Source organism: Bos indicus x Bos taurus, chromosome 1, assembly GCF_003369695.1.
Source record: "Bos indicus x Bos taurus breed Angus x Brahman F1 hybrid chromosome 1, Bos_hybrid_MaternalHap_v2.0, whole genome shotgun sequence".
Taxonomy (NCBI): domain Eukaryota; kingdom Metazoa; phylum Chordata; class Mammalia; order Artiodactyla; family Bovidae; genus Bos; species Bos indicus x Bos taurus.
The window spans coordinates 79,665,749-79,689,844 of NC_040076.1; positions in this window are offsets into that span (position 1 = coordinate 79,665,749).

The following is a 24,096-nucleotide window of genomic DNA, read 5'->3' on the forward strand; positions in this document are numbered from 1 at the left end:
TTTCTCCTTTTATTTCACACTTACAAATCTACTGACTTGACTACCATTTCTTCTATGACCTAAACTCTTTGAGAGCAGAAATATTTTCCATCTGGTAGGCCACTGTACTTCCCACATTTAGGAATGAAATATCTGGCAAGAAGTAGGTGCTCAAAAGTATTTCTTACATAAATAAATGAATCTAAATGTCCGTATTTAATGTCCAAATTAAGTATTATTTTATGAGATTCTGCTAGTCCATCTTTCTTTCTCCTCTCTAGTTGATTTTTCATTGACAGAGTATCAAAGTGAAATAAAACAAATACAAAAGCTAAGGATCTTTCCCAAATTCTCACTCTTAAAATTGGATTACATGATTTTAATAAATTGGGGAATTAATATAAGAGACTTACATAACCAAGTGAACTATCCCTGCATTGTTTGGACCAGTTCTGGAGCTTGTTTCCCCAACTCTGGGAACACACTAAAAGAAACACCAGAAATCTGAATATGTTATGGCTGACTCCTCACCACCCATTTCACCCTTGCCCCTGGGTAGCAGCTGTGTGGTGGAGTAAGGAAACATAACTTGCCCCCATCCCAGCCCTGGAGCAGGAGTGCCAAGACTGGTCTAAGCTCATTAGTGAAACTGCATTCTCCTTCAGAAGTCACATGAAGTCCAGGTGCATCATTCTGAGTTAGCTGACTTCCTCTCCTGCAGGTCCACGCAGTCCAGATCTGCCACGGCTATCTCATCTGCTTAAGGAAGTTCAGTCTAGGAGTGGGGCTGACACTTCAGAGGCAGAGGAAGGAGATCAAAAGAAAGTTAGTCCTTCATCACTGGGCTGTGGCAAAAAAAAAAAAAAAACCTAGAACAACAAACAACCCTTGTGGAGTTCACCTTATCTTAGCTAACTGAGCACGTCATTCTCCTTTATTGCCTGAAACTATTTGAAAGAGGCTTCCTGGTCCTTGTAATATAAAGGTATGCTGGTATCCGGTGCACGTCCAAGGACCTATGAGCCAGGCATCACAGTACCCTGAGGGTGGGCAGATGAGGCTACTGCCCCACATCAAATAAAATACAAGAAAACAAAGGAGCCTTGCAAAGAATGCAAAGATCCCAACCATCTTTGCCCCTGAACCTCTGCCTCCCCTTCTCAGGCTTCCAGAATGCAGAACAGGAAAGGAAAACTACTTTAAACCTAACCTTTTCCAATCTCTCCTTGTCTAGACCTAAATGTCTAAAAGGTCAACATATAATTGTTGACAGATCCAGGCTCAATATCTAATACAGAGAAAGCATGGACTTCTGGAATCACAACACATCCTTATATTAAATAAGATTGCTAGGGAAAGAAGAGAGAACATTTAATTTGTTTTCTGAGAATGTTAACTAAAAGGAGATCTTTTTCTAACAACATCATGCAGTTTGATAAAGGAAAGCCTGCCTTCCTTTACTAGCCTCAGAAGAATAACACCAAAACACAAACGACAGGGGACTACAAACCAAAGGGTGGTGGTGGGGAACCATCAAAGCTGGAGAAAATTCAAAAGATGTCTCCACAAGTCCAAGGAAAGGGAGAAGGAGGTGAACAATTGAGAAAAAAATGAAGACAAGACATAAGGAACAACTTCAGAAGATTCTATTTAGGTATTAAATAAAACCTCCAGTACTCTTGCCTGGAAAATCCCATGGATGGAGGAGCCTGGTGGGCGCAGTCCATTGGGTCGCTAAGAGTCGGACACGACTGAGTGACTTCACTTTCACTTTTCACTTTCATGCGGAGAAGGAAATGGCAACCCACTCCAGTGTTCTTGCCTAGAGAATCCCAGAGACGGGGGAGCATGGTGGGCTGCCGTCTATGGGGTCGCACAGAGTGCGACTGAAGTGACTTGCAGCAGCAGCAGCAGAGAAGAAAAGTGCAAACTGAGTAGAAACAATAAAAGGAAGAGAAGAATAAGCATTTCATGAGTCAAAGACAGTGTTTCAGTTTGAAAAGATTTCATAAAGAGCAATAAAATTGATTAAGAGTCCTGTAGAATTCTTCATTGAGTGGGAAGCTATGGCTTACCTACAAAGAAACAAAGATTAGGTTGGCTTCAGATAATTTCTCATTAATATTAAATGTCAGAAGGAAAAGTAGCAACATTTGCAGAATTTAAAGGGAAAATATTCAAGGCTGAAAAATCTTGCAAGTTCTTTTCACTTGAAAGGGCAGGGAAAGATATTCATAACAAGTAAGAACTCAGTATTTACATCAGCTCTTTCCAGAAATCTTATTAAAATTGTGCCCTAAAAGATAAATAAAATAAAAATTCTAGGATGGGAATGTGTTTAACACTTCAATATTTAATGTAAATTTTGCTGTTAGCATGTGACATGTACTTTTTACCATATTTAAGATATTTTGTATTCTTACTATTTTGTATAGAGTTTTAGTCACTAATATATAACTTCTACAAGGCAGGGAGTTCTGCCCATTTTATTCACTCTTGTATCCAATGACTAGAAAAGTTTTTAGCACATGGTTGGTATTGAAAAAATGCTTGTTGGAGAAATGATCAAATAATCAGAATTAGATGCTGAATCAAGTCCAATGCCTCTCCTCTATATGTTTTTTCTTTTTTAATAATTAATGTCATGATTTGCACTCATGGAGTTTCTAATACTGAACCATCTTTGCAATCCTGGAATAAACTCTTTAAAAAAATTTTTATTTTATATATTTTTGGCAGTGCTGGATTTCTGTTGCTGCCTAGGCTTTTCTCTAGCTGCAGCAACTGGGGCTTAATCTCCAGCTGCGGTGCTCAGGCTTCCCGTGGCAGTGGCGTCTCTGGTTGCGGAGCATGGGCTCTAGGTGAAGGGGTTTTAGTAGCTGTGGCACATGGGCTCAGTACCTGTGCTTCCCAGGCAGGCTCTAGAGCACAGGCTCGGTAGTTATGACACATGGGCTTAGCTGCTCTTCAGCATGCGGGATCCTTCCAGCCCAGGGATCAAACACGTGTCTCCTGCATTGGCAGGCAGTTTCCTCACCATTGAGCCACTCGGGAAGCCCTGGAATAAAGTCTTCTTATTGACCATATAATAGTCCTAAATATATAGCTACATTTGATTTTATAAGATTTTTATAAGAAATTTTACATTAGGTGTTCTTTTATATTTTTTTGTTTGTCTCTTGTTTCTTTTCCTTTTCTTTTTTTTTCTGCCTACCCTGAATCCATTCTCCCTTCTCTTAAAAAGAGGTTCAATTTTCCCTTGGAGAATTACTGCTTTCTCACTTCCAGACTATGAGGATCAGGTCAGGCTTACTCAATCTCTGCTCTAGGAGAGGATTTATAATCAACTCTTGGCCAGCTGGAATACCAGTCTTTTGGTCACAATGAACAGTTCAGCGATGGGCACTGGAGCCAAGCCAGACCAATGAGACTTCTTCTCAGAACTTGTCAGATATTTTCAGGAGAGATGTGCTCTTGTTCTCCTGGAGTTCCAAGCTAATACAATGCTAGCTTGTACCACTGGTAAACAGCTTGCCACAGCCAGGCAGAAGTGTACTTGTGAATGAAATCAGCCCAAGGAGAAGCTTTAAGGACCTGTTCTAGCATGGCAAAAGACATACTCCCATATTTTTTGGTAACTTCAATGTAAGCATCCTTTTTCCCTTAAGTTAGCTGACACAATATAACATTCATAAACTAGAATTATCTGTATTTTAATTTTTTATGCTCTCTTCATAAGTTTTGGTATCAGGTTTATGCTGATCTCATAAAAAAGATTTGGGAAATTTTTCATTTTGTTTACACTCTGAATATGTTGGAAAGCTAATTATTCTCACCTCCTTCTACTCATTTTCAGCACGCATTAAAAAATAGATACTGGACCTAAGAGGGAATGAAAATACCATATATCCTTTATTACTGGCAAAGTTGGACTGATGAACACGGAGAGCTCTGTAGCTCTAAGTGTAATAGCATCCCCCTGAACTGAGCTTCCTTGTTACTGACTGTGCTGGACAGCAAAGACCTCTTCCACTGACACTTCTGTACCCACAGAAACAAGGCGGGAGAGCCAGGAGCCCTGCTGAAAGTCAGTTTTGGTTTTTTCAACTTCCCTAAAGAATTATACTTTTCACTCAGTCTCTTTATGTGGTTATACTTTTCTCATTCCTAATGCTTTATATTTTTGTTTCCTTCCTTTGAATAAGCTCAAATTCCTAGGGACTTGCTTATTTTATCTTCTTGAAGAATTGCTTCATTTATTAATTAATTCTGTGTTTTATTTTTAGTATTCTAAGTCATTAATTTCTTTTGTTTTATTAATTATTATATGTAAGTTATATATTTGGCTTATTTTGTTAACTTTTCTATTGTCTTGAGTTGAAAGCTTGCTTGTTATTTTTTGCCTTCTTTGAGTAAAATAATAAAAGCATTAAAATCTATCATAATTCTTGTTAGCATCAACCAAGAGTTTTGCTATGCACTGTTCTTATTTTTGTTGATATTTAGATGATCTCAGGGTATACTTTTGATTTCATTTACAATTTCTTTAAAAAACTGTGGAATTTTATTTGTTTGGTTTTCATTTTGTTTTGATCTACAATTCATGTGGCTCTGGTATGATTGTGTGATAGTCCCAGAATGTGGTCAATAAGATTCCTAAATTTTGAAATGTGTTATTCCGGATTTCCTTTATTACTAAATACATCACACTTTACTTCTATCAGTAAGTGAGAATATATATATGCTCTATAAGGTATCAAGTACTAGATTATCTAGTAAATTTATCCTACTATTTATGTGATTAAACTCATTTATAGCCTTTTTCTATTCTTTTGTCTATCTGGTTAATCTAATTCTTGTTTAAAAAAACACCAATTTTGTTTTTATCAAATTTTGCTTTTTCTTTAAGAATTGTGCTTTGTATATCTTGCTATGTATTGTTTAGAGTACATGAAAGTTTATGACAAATATGTATTCTTTATGGGGATTTGTTTTTGTTTTTTGGCCATGCTGTGCAGTTTGTGGGATCTTGCTGCTTCTAAGTCACTTCAGTCGTGTCCGACTCTGTGCGACCCCATAGACAGCAGCCCACCAGGCTCCCCCGTCCCTGGGATTCTCCAGGCAAGAACACTGGAGTGGGTTGCCATTTCCTTCTCCAATGCATGAAAGTGAAAAGTGAAAGTGAAGTCGCTCAGTCATGTCTCTTAGCGACCCCATGGACTGCAGCCTACCAGGCTTCTCCATCCATGGGATTTTCCAGGCAAGAGTACTGGAGTGGGGTGCCATTGCCTTCTCCTTGTGGGATCTTAGTTCCCCGATAAGGTATTGAACTCAGGCCACTGTACTGAAAGCACCAAGTCCTCACCAAAGGACCATCAGGGAATTCATACTCTTGGTGCCTTTAATCAAATAGGAAATATTCTCTTTTTCTATTTTTACTCTTGGCCTCAAATTTTACCTTATCTGATATTAACATTGCCAGTTTTAGGAGGGATGCTTATTTTTATGTTTTAAGGATATACATTACATTTTTATTGTGAAATATATAGAAAAGGATATTTAAAACATAAATGTATGGTTAAAGAATTGCTCATCTAACCATTATCCCAATTGAGTAACAATGTAGATCATTGGGAGAACTCAAAAAGCCAACTGTTCTTCTCAAGCTTCCTTTTGGATCTTACCATTATCCTGATTTGTATAGGAATTGGCTCCTTTCTCTTCATATTTTAACCACGTAAGTGTATATTCAGCACTCTAAAATTTAGATTTGCCAGCTTCTGGAAATATACATAAAGAAAATTATTCAGTATAAATCTTTTATGTCTTACTTCTTGTGCTCAATATTAGATTTTAAAGATTTATTCATCTTGTTATGTGTGGCTATCAGTTAGTTCAGTTCAGTTGCTCGGTCATGTCTGACTCTTTGTGACCCCATGAACCACAGCATGACAGGCCTCCCTGTCCATCACCAGCTCCCAGAGTTTACCAAAACTCATGTCCACTGAGTCGGTTATGCCATTGAACCATCTCATCCTCTATTGTCCCCTTCTCCTCCTGCCTTCAATTATTCCCAACATCAGGGTCTTTTCAAATGAGTCAGCTCTTCTCATTAGGGGACCAAAGTAATGGAGTTTCAGGTTCAACATCAATCCTTTCAATGAACACTCAGGACTGATCTCCTTTAGAATGGACTGGTTGGATCTCCTTGCAGTCCAAGGGACTCTCAAGAGTCTTCTCCAACACCACAGTTCAAAAGCATCAATTCTTCAGCACTCAGCTTTCTTTATAGTGCAACTCTCACATCCATACATGACTACTGGAAAAACCATAGCCCTGACTAGATGGATCTTTATTGGCAAAGTAATGTTACTGCTTTTTAATATGCTGTCTAGGTTGGTCATAACTTCCCTTCCAAGGAGTAAGTGTCTTTTAATTTCATGGCTGCAATCACCATCGGCAGTGATTTTGGAGCCCCCCAAAAAAGTCAGCCACTGTTTCCACTGTTTCCCCATCTATTTGCCATAAAGTGATGGGATCAGATGCCATGATTTTAGTTTTCTGAATGTTGAGCTTTAAGCCAACTTTTTCACTCTCCTCTTTCACTTTCATCAAGAGGCTCTTTAGTTCTTCTTCATGTTCTGCCATAAGGGTGGTGTCATCTGCATGTCTGAGATTATTGATATTTCTCCTGGCAATCTTGGTTCCAGCTTGTGCTTCTTCCAGCTCAGCATTTCTGATGATGTACTCTGCATAGAAGTTAAATAAGCAGGGAGACAATATATAGCCTTGATGTACTCCTTTCCCTATTTGGAACCAGTCTGTTGTTCCATGTCCAGTTCTAACTGTTGCTTCCTGACCTGCATACAGATTTCTCAAGAGGCAGGTCAGGTGGTCTGGTATTCCCATCTCGTTCAGAATTTTCCACAGTTTATTGTGATCCACACAGTCAAAGGCTTTGGCACAGTCAATAAAGCAGAAATAGATGTTTTTCCGGAACTCTCTTGCTTTTTTGATGATCCAGCGGTTGTTGGCAATTTGATCTCTGGTTCCTCTGCCTTTTCTAAAACCAACTTGAACATCTGGAAGTTCACGGTTCACATAAGCTGAAGCCTGGCTTGGAGAATTTTGAGCATTATTTTACTAGCATGTGAGATGAGTGCAATTGTGCGGTAGTTTGAGCATTCTTTGGCATTGCCTTTCTTTGGGATTGAAATGAAAATGGACCTCTTCCAGTCCTGTGGCCACTGCTGAGTTTTCCAAATTTGCTGGCATATTGAGTGCAGCACTTTTACAGCATCATCTTTCAGCAGTTGAAATAGCTCAATTGGAATTCCCTCACCTCCACTAGCTTTGTTCCTGGTGATGCTTCCTAAGGCCCACTTGACTTCACATTCCAGGATATCTGGCTCTAGGTGAGTGATCACACCATTATGATTATCTGGGTCATGAAGATCTTTTTTGTACAGTTCTTCTGTGTATTCTTGCCACCTCTTCTTAATATCTTCTGCTTCTGTTAGGTCCATACTGTTTCTGTCCTTTATTGAGCCCATCTTTGCATGAAATCTTCCCTTTGTATCTCTAATTTTCTTGAAGAGATCTCTAGTCTTTCCTTTTCTGTTGTTTTCCTCTATTTCTTTGCATTGATCGCTGAGGAAGGCTTTCTTATCTCTCCTTGTTATTTTTTGGAACTGTGCGTTCAAATGGGTATATCTTTCCTTTTCTCCTTTGCTTTTCGCTTCTCTTCTTTTCACAGCTATTTGTAAGGCCTCCTCAGACAGCCATTTTGCTTTTTTGTATTTCTTTTCCTTGGGGATGGTCTTGATCCCTGTCTCCTGTACAGTGTCATGAACCTCTGTCCAAAGTTCATCAGGCACTTTATCTATCAGATCTAGTCCCTTAAATCTATTTCTCACTTCCACTGTATAATCATAAGGGATCTGATTTAGGTCATACCTGAATGGTCTAGTGGTTTTCCCCACTGTCTTCAATTTAAGTCTGAATTTGGCAATAAGGAGTTCATGATCTAGCCACAGTCCACTCCCAGTCTTGTTTTTGCTGACTGTATAGAGCTTCTCCATCTTTGGCTGCAAAGAATATAATCAATCTGATTTCAGTGTTGGCCATCTGGTGATGTCCATGTGTAGTCTTCTCTTCTGTTTTTGGAAATGGTGTTTGCTGTGACCAGTGCGTTCTCTTGGCAAAACTCTATTAGCCTTTGCCCTGCTTCATTCTGTACTCCAAGGCCAAATTTGCCTGTTACTCCAGGTGTTTCTTGACTTCCTACTTTTGCATTCCAGTCCCCTATAATGAAAAGGACATCTTTTTTGGGGTGTTAATTCTAAAAGGTCTTGTAGGTCTTCATAGAACCGTTCAACTTCAGCTTCTTCAGCATTACTGGTCAGGGCATAGACTGAGATTACCGTGATATTGAATGGTTTGCCTTGGAAACAAACAGAGATCATTCTGTCGTTTTTGAGATTGCATCCAAGTCCTGCATTTCAGAATGTTTTGTTGACTACGATGGCTACTACATTTCTTCTAAGGAATTCTAAGGAATGTGTAGCCATAGCTTTTGGTTATTGGTGGTGATGATGTATAATATTCCATTATACAAATACACAACAGTTTACTTTTCTCTTCCACCTTTATCTGACATTTGGGTTGTTTCCCATTTGGGTTATTTTACAATGCTGCTATGAACATTCTTAAACAAGTTTCTTATGCACATATTTCCATTGGCTATTTAACAATAAGTAGAATTGTCGGATCATGGTGACTAAATTTATTGGAGATTGCCTAACTTATACAAAGGGGTTAAGCCTATTCACAACTCTCACATGTATGAGTTCCTACTACTTTACATTCTCACTGATACGAGATATGGCTATCCTTTTTAATTATAATCATTCTAGTGAATGTGTACTGATATTTTCCAGTGGTTTTAATTTTGTATCTCTGGGATTACTATCGAAATTCGGTGCTTTTTCATACATTACTTTCTTACAAATTTTCATCTTTTGTGAAATGCCTATTCAAAACTCTTGCTAACTCTTGGATTATCAGCCATTTTCTTGTTAACTTGTTTTATAACTATATTTTTGGATATGAGGGCTTCCCTGATAGCTCAGTTGGCAAAGAATCCACCTGCAATGCAGGAGACTCCAGTTTCATTCCTGGGTCAGGAAGATCTGCTAGAGAAGGGGTAGGCTACCCACTCCAGTATTCTTGAGCTTCCCTTGTGGCTCAGATATGGGATGCAGCTCAGATGCCTGCAATGTGGGAGACCTGGGTTCGATCCCTGGGTTGGGAAGATCCCCTGGAGAAGAGAAAGGCTACCCACTCCAGTATTCTGGCCTGGAGAATTCCATAGACTGTATAGTCCATGGGGTCGCAAAGAGAAGGACATGATTGAGTGACTTTCACTTTCACTTTGGATATGAACCCCTTGGAAAGGTATTCTCCCACTCTTTGGCTTATATTTTCTCTCTCAATGGTGTCTTCTGATGAGTTTAATTTCTTCATTTTAATGTACTCAAATTTTTCATTCTTTTATTATATGATTATTGCTTTCACGTCCTTTTGCTAATTTTATTCAGTTGGTTTTGACTGTGCCACACAGCTTGCAGGATCTTAGTTCCCCAACCTGGGATTGAATTTATGTCTGATGCCATAGAAGCTGAGAGTCTGAACCACTGGACAGCCAGAGAATTCCCCTTTTATGTCCTTCTAAAGGAAAATTTACCTTCCTTGCTGTATAAAAAGATTTGCCTGTTTTGTCTTATAAAATGTTTTCTTGTTTGATCTCAAATTTAGATCTCAAATTATCTTGGAATTAATTTTTGCATATGTTGTGAGGTAGGGGTCCAGCTAATACCATTTAGTGAAAAAAAACAACAACAACCCTGTTCTTCCTCTACTGGTCTGAATTGTCACTTATATATCAGACATCCATACATACTGGAGTTTGCCTCTAGGCTCTCTATTCTAGTCCATTGGCTTCTTATCCTGTGCTAAACTTCACTGTGTAATGTCTATAATGTTTACATAATTACTAATATTGTGTAATTTAAATATTATACTGTTAATTATTACTTATTACATATTACTTATTAAATATTACATTGTTTTAATACCTTACAGTAAGTCTTCATATTTTTACAACATGTCTTCCTGCCTTGGTTTTTTTTTTCAAAAGTATCCTGGCTATGCTTGACTCTTCATATTTCCATATAAATTTTATAATCAACTTATAAAGATAAGCTTTGAGATTATCACAGACATGATCATAACACTTGAAGATTTTGATTGGGATTGTATTACATATTTAGATCAATTTGGAAGAAATGTTATGTTACAGTAGGTCTTCAGTCCTTGAGTATATTGTATCTCTCCATTTAGTTTGGTCTTCCTTAATGTTTCAGCAAATTTATGCTTACCTGCAGAGAGGTTTGAACAGCTTTGTTAGATTTTATCCTAGATATTTCATATTGTTATGTCCTTATAAATGATACACTTTTAGAATTTCATGTTTTAACTGGATACATTTGATTTTTGTACATTGTATATGCTCATAGTCCCTCAAGAAGAGACCCTTAGAATGCTTTCTTTCATTCTATCCTCTTTCTGCCTGTTAAGACGATTGGAATTTTTACTCTGAGTTGTTTAAACATTTATTGCAGTATTCTATTGTAAGAAACTTGATTTATACTTAAAAATGAGATTTACTGAATTCATCAAATATGAGTATTTTTCTTACATATTTATCTTCCCCAATCTGATATTTTTTCCTACTGCCATTTTAATGGAAAAGGCATACTTCTTCAAATCCTTTGTAAGAAGTCCATGGCTTAATGCTTTTTGAGTCCCTGAAGTTCTTGGTTGGAAAACCAAAGAATCACAGTTCTTTTCCACTGATAGTCTTAAACTATTTCTCAACATCTTCTAGTGTCCAGTGCTGTGATAAGAACTCTCATGTCAAAATAATTATCTTGCCCTTGTAAGTAAGCTCTTCTCTCTTTCTGAAAGCTTATAATATGTATTTTATATTCCTGGAAATTAACATTTTCACCAGAAAAATACTTGTTTATATTATTTTTATTAATCTTATATATAATTCTGTGACTTTTAATCCAAAAATGTTGGTCATTTTTTTCAGCTTCAGAAAATTTTATTTTTATTTTTTAGTGTAATTCTTTCATTCTTTCCTTTTTTCCTCTTGAGCTGCTTGTCTTTGTCAATTATGCATCCTGAGTCTCTCTTCCTTTTGTCTCTCATTTTTAGTAATAATTTTCATTCATTTTTCCTTTTGCTCTATATTCTGGAATATATTTTTAAGTCTATTTTTGAGATCAATAATTCAGTTTTCTGTCCTTCCATATATTTTTACTCCTTCTGGATTGTTTTCATTTCAGAAACTATTTTTTAAATTATTTTCCTAATAATTAAATATTTTTCCTAATAAAGAGAGAGCTGTCTCTCTTTGATAATATCTTCTTGAATCTCATTGAAAATTTGTATCTAGAGAGTTCTCTTTCTTGCTGTCTTGCCTCTATTCTGTTTAAACTGGCTCCACTTTATTTTGATTTCTCAATGCTATAGTTCTTCTTTTAGGTTTTTCATTCTTTCAAATATCCAGTGTTTCTTTCTTCTTCTCCTTCTCTTTCTTCTTCTTCTTTTCTTCTTTAACTTCTTCTGTATGTGTGCATGTTTATTTCTTATGGAAACAGGCCTAGACTTGCCAGCACCTCAGCCAGTGTAGGTTCCTTCAACAATATTGATACCAGGCTGTTGGTGACTTGAAAGTATTAGACTCTTTCCAAGTAGATCAACAGCAAAGGGTAGACAAGCTAGGATTCCTGAATTTGGATAAAGGACAGACCACTGAGTTCATAAAGTTGTCCAGATTCATGAGAAGACAAATGGGGCACTGAAAAAGATCAATGCCCCTCAGCAGGACTGGCCCACCAGGATAGCTGATGCCAGTAGGGTCAGCTCCTCCTGGGGTCAAACACACAGTAACTGGAAGACTGGCTTTTCCTGGACTTTGCTCCTTGCTCTCCAAGATGCAAGCCATTGCCCAAGGCAAGCAAATCCCAGGAGGCTGCCTGAATCATCTCCATTGAGACTGAGACTGTAATAAGGCCAGTGGGACCTCGTCCAGGCTTCCTTGCTTCCCAGAACTTTGTTCACAGGGTTAAGCCATCTCAAAGGAGTACTGACACAGGGGATGAGTTCAAAACATACACTTTCAGTTTCCCTTAACTTTTTCAGGAAAAAAAAAAAAAAATATATATATATATATATACACATATATATGCTTTCATTATTTAAAAACTGAAGGCAAAAATAGCTTTTATTTCTGAAAAAGGGAGCTCATGGCATAGTGGAATCACCTCATGTGCTGAGTCCAATACCCTAAACAGGATTCATGACTCAGAGTCATCCAGGCCTAAGTTCCTCCCCAGTGAATTAGGAGTGATGGAACTAAGGGGCCCAGGCCTCTTCCAAACAACCTTTGAAAATCAAACACTATAAATGTGAAGATACTGTCTTGGAAGTAAATCACCATGAAAACGCAAGCCAGTGTTACTATTAATATCAATGAGAATTCGAGTTATAATTAAAGAGAAATAGGCTGCCTCATATAGCAATAAAACTCCCTGTCAGTGGAAGCATGTGTGAGAAAGTTGCACAGCCCTCGCTTAGAGACATTTGGCTAGATGGATGAATCAGACATTAGAATCATTCATCTCTGAGACCCTTTTCAATTTTCTAGAAGTCTGTGATTCATTCAGCACTTGGAAATACCATAGGCCTGGGAACTGAAATCTCCCTGAAGTTAAACTCAGCTCCATAAATGTGAAATCAAGTAGGACCAAATATATATTCCAAATTGGGGTAAAGTATGACCTCGATATGTGGCTAATGCAAACAGACTTCTCTCTCACTAATAACAGAAAAAAATGTCAGTGGCAATTCTTCAGTAAAATGACTATCTGCAGCCCATGGTTCTCATCCTGGCAGGTGGACAGCGAGATGGATCCCAGGATTAATTAGCAAAATTGGCAAATTCTCTCTTGAGCTCCAGGCTCCAAGGCCACCTACTCCTGCTGCCTCCTAGGCATAGAATTCCAGTCTCATAAACAGATGAGTTCATAGGCTACAAGTTATCAAGAAAAACCATCCACCCATACACAAATGAAACTGAGCAAGAATCACATCTCTGTCAATTATCATATCCAATGTATTCTGAAAACTAATGAGCCTGTTAAACTTCCACTGGAAACTGACAATAGAGCCCCATCCTCATGAAACAAAGTATCACAGTGAAAAATGAAAGGGAAAATGAAATCTGGCTGTTGAGGCTTTTCTTGATTTACTTGATTCCTTAATTCAACCAACACTTAGCAAAAAAACACTTAATGTGTTGAAGCACTTGGCTCAGCACCACGGAGGGGATCCAGAAAAGAACTGGTGACATGTTCTGTCTCTAAGATATTTATGGTAATATACAAACTATGTCAACAAACTATGACAAAGTAGAAAATAACCATGATAAGTAGAAGTAGAGAAAGGTGAAGGGGTGAGTGGGACATGGGAAGCTTATTTCTCACTGAGAGGTTCAGGGAACTTTTCCTGGACAATCAGTATGTGAGTTCAATCCTGAGGAATGAAGAGAATACAGATGTGCCAGGATAAAGATGAGCCATGCCCCAGGGGCAGGTAAAGATGAGGGACGTACATAGGCAAGGTGATAATAATGGAATTTACCAAGTGCTTACTGTATGTCAGGTGCCACGCCAAGCTCTTTAAGGCAAATAACTTCATTAGACTGAGAAAACTGAAGCACAGAAAGCTTCTTTGAATTCACACAGCTTAGAGGTGATAGAATTGATTCAACGTCTGGGTGCAGGTTACAGGAGAGTATGTAAAAGTCACTGATAATAGAACAAGAGGATATTGAATGCCAAGCTTAGGAGACCAATGTGTCCAGCTCTTGATATATTCATCCCAGATGTTGTTATTGAAAAGATTCAACACAAGTTATTGACCAAATTTTCCACTCATCACAGTGATTTGGGAAATCTTGAAGAGTTAGACTTCTTTGACAGAGTGAAAATAGTCAACTATTACTTTCTTCACTGCATGGTTCTTAGCTCTACATTCAGCAGAACTCTGAGACAAACTAAGGAAAAGCTACTGTAGGTTGGAACCCCCTGACTTCGGCAGAGAAGGAGTAAGGAACTTTGGTGAGAGTCTCATCATGAAATAGGTAACTGAGTAGTGTACAATGAAGTCCCACCACTCTATTCAGACCGAATGAGAAAGTCCCACTATATGAAGAACAGATAGACTAGACTAGAACAGAAGTCCACAAACTTGGGGTCTGCAAACTAAATTCAACTTGATACCTGTTTTTGTAAATAATGTCTTATTGAGACAAATCACTCATTCATTCATGCATAGTTACCTTCATGTGATAATGGCAGTGCTGAGTAGCTGCTACAGAGACTGTGGTGTGCAGACCCCAAAATACCTGGCCCTCTACAGGAAAATTTTGCCAACCTCTAAAACAGAAAAATCAGAACCCTAGCACATTCATATTGGATAGGAAATCATTTAATCCACTTTCCTCCCCTCCCCACCATACCCTCCCCCCACACACAGATAAAGAGGCTGAGCCCCACAGAGAGGAAGAGATTTACCTAAAATCACAGAATTGGCCTGGACTGTGGAGAAGGCAATGGCAGCCCACTTCAGTACTCTTGCCTGGAAAAACCCATGAACGGAGGAGCCTGGTAGGCTGCAGTCCATGGGGTCGTGAAGAGTCAGACATGACTGAGCAACTTCACTTTTACTTTTCACTTTCATGCATTGGAGAAGGAAATGGCAACCCACTCCAGTGTTCTTGCCTGGAGAATCCCATAGATGGGGAGCCTGGTGGGCTGCCATCTCTAGGGTCGCACAGAGTCGGACACGACTGAAGCAACTTAGCAGCAGCAGCAGCAGTGATTGGGTCACTAACCATTAAACTCCTGTTTCTTCTACCACATCAGTCCTAAAAGACTAAAGTAACTTCTAAATAATTACTAAGTAACTATATGCCCAGCACCTTGCTCTCTCAGAGTTCCATGGGGGATGAGAGGAGTAGGAGATCTGGGGCCTTCCCATTGCCTGTGGTGATAGACCTTATACAGTGGATTTGGACTTCAATATCCTCTAAAGTTGGCATAGGAGGGAAAATCAAGCAGCACCCAAATCCTCTTTAAAATTAAAAATTTAAAAATTCTGGCAGGCTCCCACAACAGACACTGATCCAAACTCTCATTGAGTCCAACACTACCAGTTGGTCATTTGAGGCTGGAACTGATTTCTGCTTTTTGGTGATGCCTCAGCTGCAGGACTTTGGCCACCTCATGTGAAGAGTTGACTCATTAGAAGAGACCCGGATGCTGGGAGGGATTAGGGACAGGAGGAGAAGGGGACGACAGAGGATGAGATGGCTGGATGGCATCACTGACTCGATGGACGTGAGTTTGAGTAAACTCCGGGAGTTGGTGATGGACAGGGAGGCCTGGCGTGCTGCGGTTCATGGGGTCACAGTGTGTCAGACACGACTGAGTGACTGAACTGAACTGAACTGAACAGCTGCAGTAGCTGGCTTGGGTTCAGCAGCTGTATTATTCAAGATGCCTCACAACTCTGAGCAGCACACAGAGAATGAGGAAACGGTGGGCTCTCACCACCCCCATTCACACCTCAGTATGGCCTGGGGCCTCTGCTTATTGAGTGGAAAGCCAGGAGGCATCCTCACGTATTCAAATTATTTTCCCACTTACTTCCCCTTCCAGCTTTCATACTTGAGTGAGTGTAATATGTGTCTCCACCAGATATTTGAAGTAACTTGATTCAATATGTGGTAAAGTTCTCTGTGTAATAGAGATTTCCGTGTCAGAGATATGTGTGTGGGGTGTGTCTGTGTGTGTGTGTGTGTGTGTGTGTGCGCGTGCATGGAGGGGATTTGGACATAAACGCTCAGAGGTGAGAGATTTTCCCAAACAGGAAAGTCTCAGTGGAAATGGCAAAACTTGATGTGGCTTTTGTATCAGAGATTTACAGAATCTTGGAATTAGAAAGTTATCTGGGGGCCACAGACTCCAAGATCACGCCCAGTGCAAGAATTGCACCTGTGGTACCTTAACTGACAGCCTCTGCCCGAACCCTCCAGGTGGTACACTCACTGTTTCCTGGGGGAGCCCACTATGTACTCAAGTAACTTCAATGGTTATGAAATTGCAGAACACATTTTGACACTCAGTAGAGCACAGCTTCTTCTGTCCCAGGGCAGAAAGAATTCAGTGAGAGGCGGAGTGACGAGGAAAGAGTTTATTAGTACAGGACTGTTGTGAGAAACACAAGAGGACAGGCAACGGAGTGCCGCCTGAAGAGCTTCATGGGCTACAGTTTTATAATCAAAGGAAAAGTGGAGAGGGGGAAAGGCCTACTTCTTCCTCATTTTGGAATAGACATCGAACTTCCATCATCAACTCCTCCTCCACGTTGGGCAGGGGAGTTTTCTTGTTTCTACGTCATCAAACTAGGACTGTTGTGGTACAATGGAAATGGGCCAAAAGGTGGTAATGTACTAAAATGTGGTAGATCATCTCAGGCTTCAGTATAATGTCACCTTTTCCCTGTATTTTTGTTTTTAGTATGCACTGAGAAGCCTGTCCTAGGAATCATTAACTTACTGACTTCACTGGGAAGGAAGTAGATCTCATTCCACTATCATTTTACTGTTTGAGGGGCAAACCTCATGCTTCTGTTGCATTGGTTTGTTGTTAGGCAAGCCTGCTTTCTTGAAATCATTAACTAACAGGAGTCTCCCATACCTTTTTTCTCTACTTACAATCCCCTAGAGAGATTAACTATTTAATCATCCACTTTGTCCCTTTACTCTGTTCCCATCAGTTAAATCTCTACTCTGAATATTAAAATGAGCTTAATAGTTTCTAATCCTATTTTCCAAAGCCACATAGAATAAGTCCCTTCTGGTTTTCCTCATGATGGTTCTTAGACCCTGCCCAAGTCAATCAGATCCCCTTCCTGCCCTGTTATCCTGGTCATGAACGGATGGAGTGTGTGTGTGCACACGCACAAATGTACATATGTATAGGGGCATGTAAGGGAAGGAGGAGAGGAGAGAATTACAGAAGTTCTGAATTTAAAACCATGTAAAAACCTTGTGAAAGAGGGAGTAGAAAGATGGGCAGACCACCATGTCCAGTTTATGTGCCAAACTAAAAAGCCTGGGCTTTCAGATAGGAGAGTCATACAGCCTGACTGGCAATTTAGATAGATTATTCTTCCTGTATTGCAGAGGAGACATTTGCAGGACCAAGACAGAAAGGCCCATTAAGAAAATACTGTAGGAGTCCAAATGAGAGATGATGAGGTCTGATCAAATCAGAGGCACAAAGCTGGAAAAACAGAAGCACATTTAAGAAATGTTCAGGAGAGAACTGAACACTTGGTGATGAATGTAGACATTGAGGTGGGAGGGCTCAGGGGTGATGCCAAGGGGTGGTGGGACAGGCAGCAGATGGAACACCCCCCAAAGGCTGCCACTACCAGGAACATTCATTCTGGGGCCGCGGAGCCCTCCCAAAGGAGTCTCTGCAGAGAGAGAAGTGATACATTAACCACGTTGGAAAGGAGTGAGAAATAGGAAACACTAATTACAGGCCAAGGTAATTAACCAGCAGGTCTGGGATCAGCTGCATGTAACCTCGACTCATCTGCTTCTGCAAATGACCAAGGGAGGATGCGAGGGGAAGAGTGTGGGCAGGACATTTTGCAAATGCTAGGGGACCAGCTGAGCACAGACCTTGGTGACATGAGTTTGACATGCTTGGCACTCCGGCTCCGGTTTCTGGAGCCCTTGGGGTGCCAAATGCACTGCAGCCAGCCGGCCAGTTGTCCAAATGTCGCTTATACCTCTAGGTCTCTAATTACTGGGCTCCCCTTTGGCTGTATAGCCACACTCCATTAGGGAGCTTGCTGGCCACATGCACAGGAAATGGATTAGAGGCCATTAGATCATCCACGTTGAGAAAGGTCAGGTCTTACCTCCTGGGAGAAAAGCCTGAACTCAAGCTTCATAAAATGGTGCCTGAAGCAGGAGAAAGATCTCAAGATTAGGAAAGAGAATATGTTTCTGTCCCAGCCAACTCCATGGTCTTGAGTGAGCAAATCATTTCACTTCACACAGCCTCTGTGTGCTTATCCGTAACCTGGGGCATTGATAATCCCTAACTGAGAAGATCAGGTGATATCAGAGGCAAGGGTGCACACAAGTCAAGAGCTGACGCTACTGCTGTGAATGTAAATCACTAACCTGAACACACAGGTGGTAGACTGGGAGGAAGAAACCAAGGTTTTAGTCCCATTTCTCCTAGTGTGCTGTAGGACCTTGAGCAAGTCACTTCTTCTAAGTCTCAATTTCTTCATCAGAAAACTGAGGGGAATGGTTTATCTCAGTGATTCTTAACCAAAAATATACACTAGAATTGCCTGTGGTTGTTGTTCAGTCTTAAGTCACGTCTGACTCTTTAAGATGCCGTGGACTACAGCACACCAGGCTTCTCTGTCCTTCACTATCTCCCCGAGTTTTCTCAAACTCATGTCCATTGAGTCGGTGATGCCATCCAACCTTCTCATCCTGTCACCCCCCTCTCCTCCTGTCCTCAGTCTTTCCCAGCATCGGGGTCTTTTCCAGTGAGTCAGCTCTTCCCATCAGGTGGCCAAAGAATTGGAGCTTCAGCTTCAGCATCAGTCCTTCCAATGAATATTCAGGGTTTATTTCTTTTAGGATTAGCTGGTTTGATTTTCTTGCAGCCCAAGGGGCTCTAAAGAGCTTCTTAAAAATGAAAGTACCCACACCTTCTCCTGATATGTTGAAGTAGATTCTCAGAGGATGTTAGAATCTTATACCCACTAAGAATGATTGGAATGGGCAGTCAGGCCCTGCTTGCCCCTCATCTCTGCCTACCTGGTCCACCTAGCCTGGAAAGGCTTGATTTTCACCCTTAGGAAAGCCCCCCAACCCAACCTCCAGTTCTGATACTGTACTCAGGCTCTGGATCTGAGCATCAAGGCCCCCGGGTACTGAACTAGCTCTAACCGCCTGTTTTAGCCTCACCCCTGAGCCCCAGCCAGCTGTGGAGGTGTGGTCTCACTTTGTTCCCTGAAGGAGCTGCATTGCTGAGCTTGTCCAGCTCTGACTGGCAGGAATTGCCTTAGTTTTCTCAGAGTCTTGGGTCCCATCCCCCAACCCCAGGGTAATGAGAGGAGACCTTCTATTGGCTGAAAGACTGCCTTGCTCTGGAGTACCTGGTAGGATCATCAAACTATCCCTTTCTGTTGGACCCCTCCAGTATCCACACCACACAAGTCTCGGTCTGCCTCACAGAGAACCCCATTCCCATCCAAGATTCATGCTGGACACTGTGATGCAGCTTCCTTACTAGGACTACATGTGGCCTCTGACCCTACCAAGCAGGTGGCATTTTCTGCCTACAGACTCCCTTAAGCCTGTGGCTTTCTTCCTTTCCTATTTCAACCTGGTTTCTGCTCTGTCCAGCTACAGCCATGGACATTTTAATGAGCTCTGTCCCATCATGTGATTTCAGTGGGTTCGGATACTCCTTCCAGCTAAAGGGACTGGGTTTGCTCACCTGTAAAACAAGAGTGCCAACATCTGCCTTGTAGAAGCACTATCGCTTACTCAAATGCCCCTCCCCATCTATGAACTGAACTGAACCAAATCCTGCTCATCCTCAGGCCTTAGACTTTAGACACTGCTTCATAAAGCAGGTCTCCCTTGCCATCACTTCCCCACTACTGTTATGTCCTCTAATTGCAACCTGTGCTTTTCTTTTTCAACTCCATAAATTCTTGTAACTATTAATTACCGGCTTAAAGTCTCTCCCTCCTACTAGAGCATAAGTTTTGCGAGGGCCAGAACTGCCTTTCTCACCAACATTAAGCCCCTCATGCCTGATACAGAAGACAGGAGATGGGTCTAATGACTGACAGATGAGACACTGGATGTGTCTGTCATAGAGCAGATGCTCAGTGAACATTATCCTTCCTCCCTGCTCTTAGAAAATACCACTGAACCTGTCCCAGGATGTGAGACCCCAGCCAGCACAGGGGAGCATCAGGGCAGGGCTGAGCTAGTGTTTGAGAACAGTGCTGGCCATCCTCCTGGGCCATGTGCAGTCTTTCACCCTGGCTGGAGCCACAGGCAACTACAAGTCTGATGAGAATGATAGCCATAATTCTCAACATCAAAAGAATTCTGCCTGGGGATCTTCTTAAAAAAAATACCTGTGCCTACACCCAATCCATGGAGACTTTGTTTTAATTCATCTGGACTATAGTCTGGGCTTTGGTATTGTTCAATTATTCCCTCGATTATTCCCTGGCTCAGATGGTGAAGCATCTGCCTAGATTGCAGGAGACCCGGGTTCAATCCCTGGATTGGGAAGATCCCATGGAGAAGGAAATGGCAACCCACTCCAGTATTCTTGCCTGGAAAATTCCATGGACAGAGGAGCCTGGTGGGCTACTGTCCATGGGGTCGCAAAGAGTCGGACACGACTGAGCAACTTCACTCACTCATTCCCTCAGGTGATCCTCATATTCAGTCATGAATGAAAATGATTCATTGGCTTCTGTCACCATTTTTTCAGATGTGAAGATAAAGGACAGGAGGGCAAAGAATTGGCCCAAGAATGCACGGTAGCTGTGGCATAGCTGGATGGAGCTAGAGCTTAGAAGAGTTAACTTTCTACCACGGTTCTTCCCACTGCACCAATTTACAAACTGAAATTCCCTTTATCAACTGCAGAGGCGGCTTTCCTGGCGTCAGACAAGGCTGGGGGCAGGGAGCTTGTTTTTTTCTGCTCTGGAAAATCTGTTATTAAAAGCCTGTTTATGCAAGAGGGATATAATTAAAAGTGAATGAGTGTAATTCCTTTATCGCAATGAATATTAATTAAAGGTAAACACAGCATCAATATTCATTTAGAGGAAGATGGAGGCTTAAAAGCAGACTGTTCATACTAGGGTTGTCAATCACATCAGAAAGTAACAGGATGACAGGACCCCAATAGCAAAATGTTGCTCTGTTTTCCTTACATCCTCTCAGATTTAGAAGTTTGCCAAAATGCAAATCTCTTGTCATGTTGGGCTCCATGACCCCACACGTCTGCATGGGCACAGTTCTGCCTTGCTCAGGGCAGAGCTCTCGGAAAGTTTTAAGCTGTAAAGACTCTTCTTTATGCAGGATCAGCATGTTGGAGGGGTAACTGACCTCCCTGGTGCTCTTGGAGAGGGAAGAGACAAACAGGCCCATGAGCAGTCTCATTGTTCTGGTTCTGAGCACTGGGACAAGAGCAGAAGTACATCGAGGAAGAATTCCCAAAGCCATGGTAGGTTCCCAGATCTTACAAATCAGACTCAACTGGCAGGGGGAGGGGATTTTGAAAATACAGATTGCCAGGTCTTACCTTGGTCCAACTACATCAAAATCATTTTGGACTGAAGTTTAGGAATAAGCATTTTAACAAATTTTCGTGTTAATTCTGATTTTAGCCAAGACAAAGAGCTTCTTTTTCCCTTCTGCTAGGTCAGTTAGGGTCTTAAATCATTCGCTGATTTGTTCATTTATCTGGTAAATGCTGCTGCTGCTGCTAAGTCGCTTCAGTCATGTCCGACTCTGTGCGACCCCATAGACGGCAGCCCACCAGGCCCCTCTGTCCCTGGGATTCTCCAGGCAAGAATACCGGAGTGAATGGGTTGCCATTTCCTTCACCAATGCATAGGCATGCTAAGTCACTGCAGTGGTGTCCGACTCTGTGCGACCCTATGGACAGCAGCTCACCAGGCTCCTCCGTCCACAAGAATACTGGAGTGGGTTGCCATTTCCTTCTCCAATCTGGTAAATATTTATTAACATTTAAACACTGTGCTAGCCATGGGTGAAGACAGAAACCAGGACTCTGTTTTCTAGTTCCTTCTGATCTAGCTAGAAAAGCTACACATTAGAAATGTGATTATAATACAGTGATGACTGCTGTCACAGAGAAAGGAAGACAGTAGTATGGGCGCATAGAGGCAGGTGAACTCAGCTCTGAATGGGAAGTCCAGGAACAGTTCACAGAGAACATTGATGGAGCACTCGTGTGACTATCATGTTCTCACCGAAGTAATGCTTCGGAGCCTTGAAGAGACGGCTGCAAAACGGGCTTAACTGGAAGGCAGAGAGAGAATGGTATTCTGCAAGGCTGAAGAGCACTAGGTTGTGAAGGTGTGAATGGCATGCAAAGGCATTTGAATTTCATCAGGTCAAAGGGGAAAAAGATTCAGGAGACTGACCTACACATTGGTGGATTATGGTGGGAATGTATTCAGGCACTGCAGGCTTAAATGCCTCTTAACTGCATTGGAATTAGGGTCAAACAAGCATTTGGAGGATTTTTTTTTTTTTAAGCCAAATAGGAGGTTGACATCTATTTAGGGGCTAAGATAATACTCCTAAGTATTTACTAGGAGTTGAGAGAAAGAAGCCATATCTTACTAGAGAAATGGAGTGTACCCTAAATAGGCAGGGAAGAGAGAGAAGGTATTTCAGCCTGGGCAAGGATTGCCACTGGATCCAGCAGCAGTTCTCAGCAGGACTACTAGCCACTGTCATAGACTGAGAAAGTCCTGATGGGCCTTTTTTTTTTTTTTTTTTTACTGATAGTTGTGGGCAAGCTCCTAATGCAAACAGAGTCCAGTGCAAACAGAGCAACTGTGTGGATGTCAGTTCTGATGACCAGGCAGAGGTGAGCTCTATACACAGATGGGTCCCAGGTGGCAGAGTTTAGAAGGGAGTAAACAAAAATTCTCTTCTTTTTGAGACTGGTCTTATAGAATCAGAGTTCCTTGGCTCATGCAGGGCACATAAAGCTCCTGCTTGGCAACTCTGACCACTCACAGAATATCTGAGCGTGCAAGGACCTGTCCATCAGAGTCTCAGCTATCTAATCCCACCTGAAGTGTGATCTTTTCCGTAGAGATTCCCTCCTCTACCCCCTGTATAGCAAACTCAGCTACACACTGAAATATCCTGTAAAGTTTTACAAATTATTTATTTATTTATTTTTTAATTTTATTTTATTTTTAAACTTTACATAATTGTATTAGTTTTGCCAAATATCAAAATGAATCCGCCACAGGTTATGCCTGGGTCCCACTCCCAGAGATCCTAACATAATTAATGTGGAGTTAATTAATGTGGGGCTTGGGTGTTGCAGGGCTTCCCTCATAGCTCAGTGGGTAAAGAAACCGCCTGCAATGCAGGAGATGCCAGTTTGGTTCCTGGGTCGGGAATATCCACTGGAGAAGATATAGGCTACCCACTCTGGTATTCTTGGGCTTCCCTGGCGGCTCAGCTGCTAAAGAATCTGCCTGCAATTCAGACCTGGGTTCAATCCCTGGATTGGGAAGATCCCCTGGAGAAGGGAAAGGCTACCCACTCCAGTATTCTGGCCTGGAGAAATCCATGGACTGTATAGTCCACAGGGTCCCAAAGAGTTGGACAGGACAGAGCGACTTTCACTTTTTGGAGAAGGAAGTGGCAACCCACTCCAGAATTCTTGCCTGGAAAATCCCATGGATGGAGGAACCTGGCAGGCTACAGTCCATGGGGTTGCAAAGAGTCGAACACGACTGAGCAACTTTGTTCACTTTTTGGGTGATGAGAGTTATAAACACTATCCAGATGATTCTAACAAACAGCAAAGCTTGAGCAAAGCTCCATTCTTACTTTTCAACAGTCAGCCAATAGATGTTAGAAGGAAATAAGTTGTTCAGTAATTGCTGCTGCTACCGCTAAGTCGCTTCAGCCCTGTCTGACTCTGTGCAACACCATAAACGGCAGCCCATCAGGCTCCCCCGTCCCTGGGATTCTCCAGGCAAGAACACTGGGGTGGGTTGCCATTTCCTTCTCCAATGCATGAAAGTGAAAAGTGAAAGTGAAGTTGCTCAGTCATGTCCGACTCT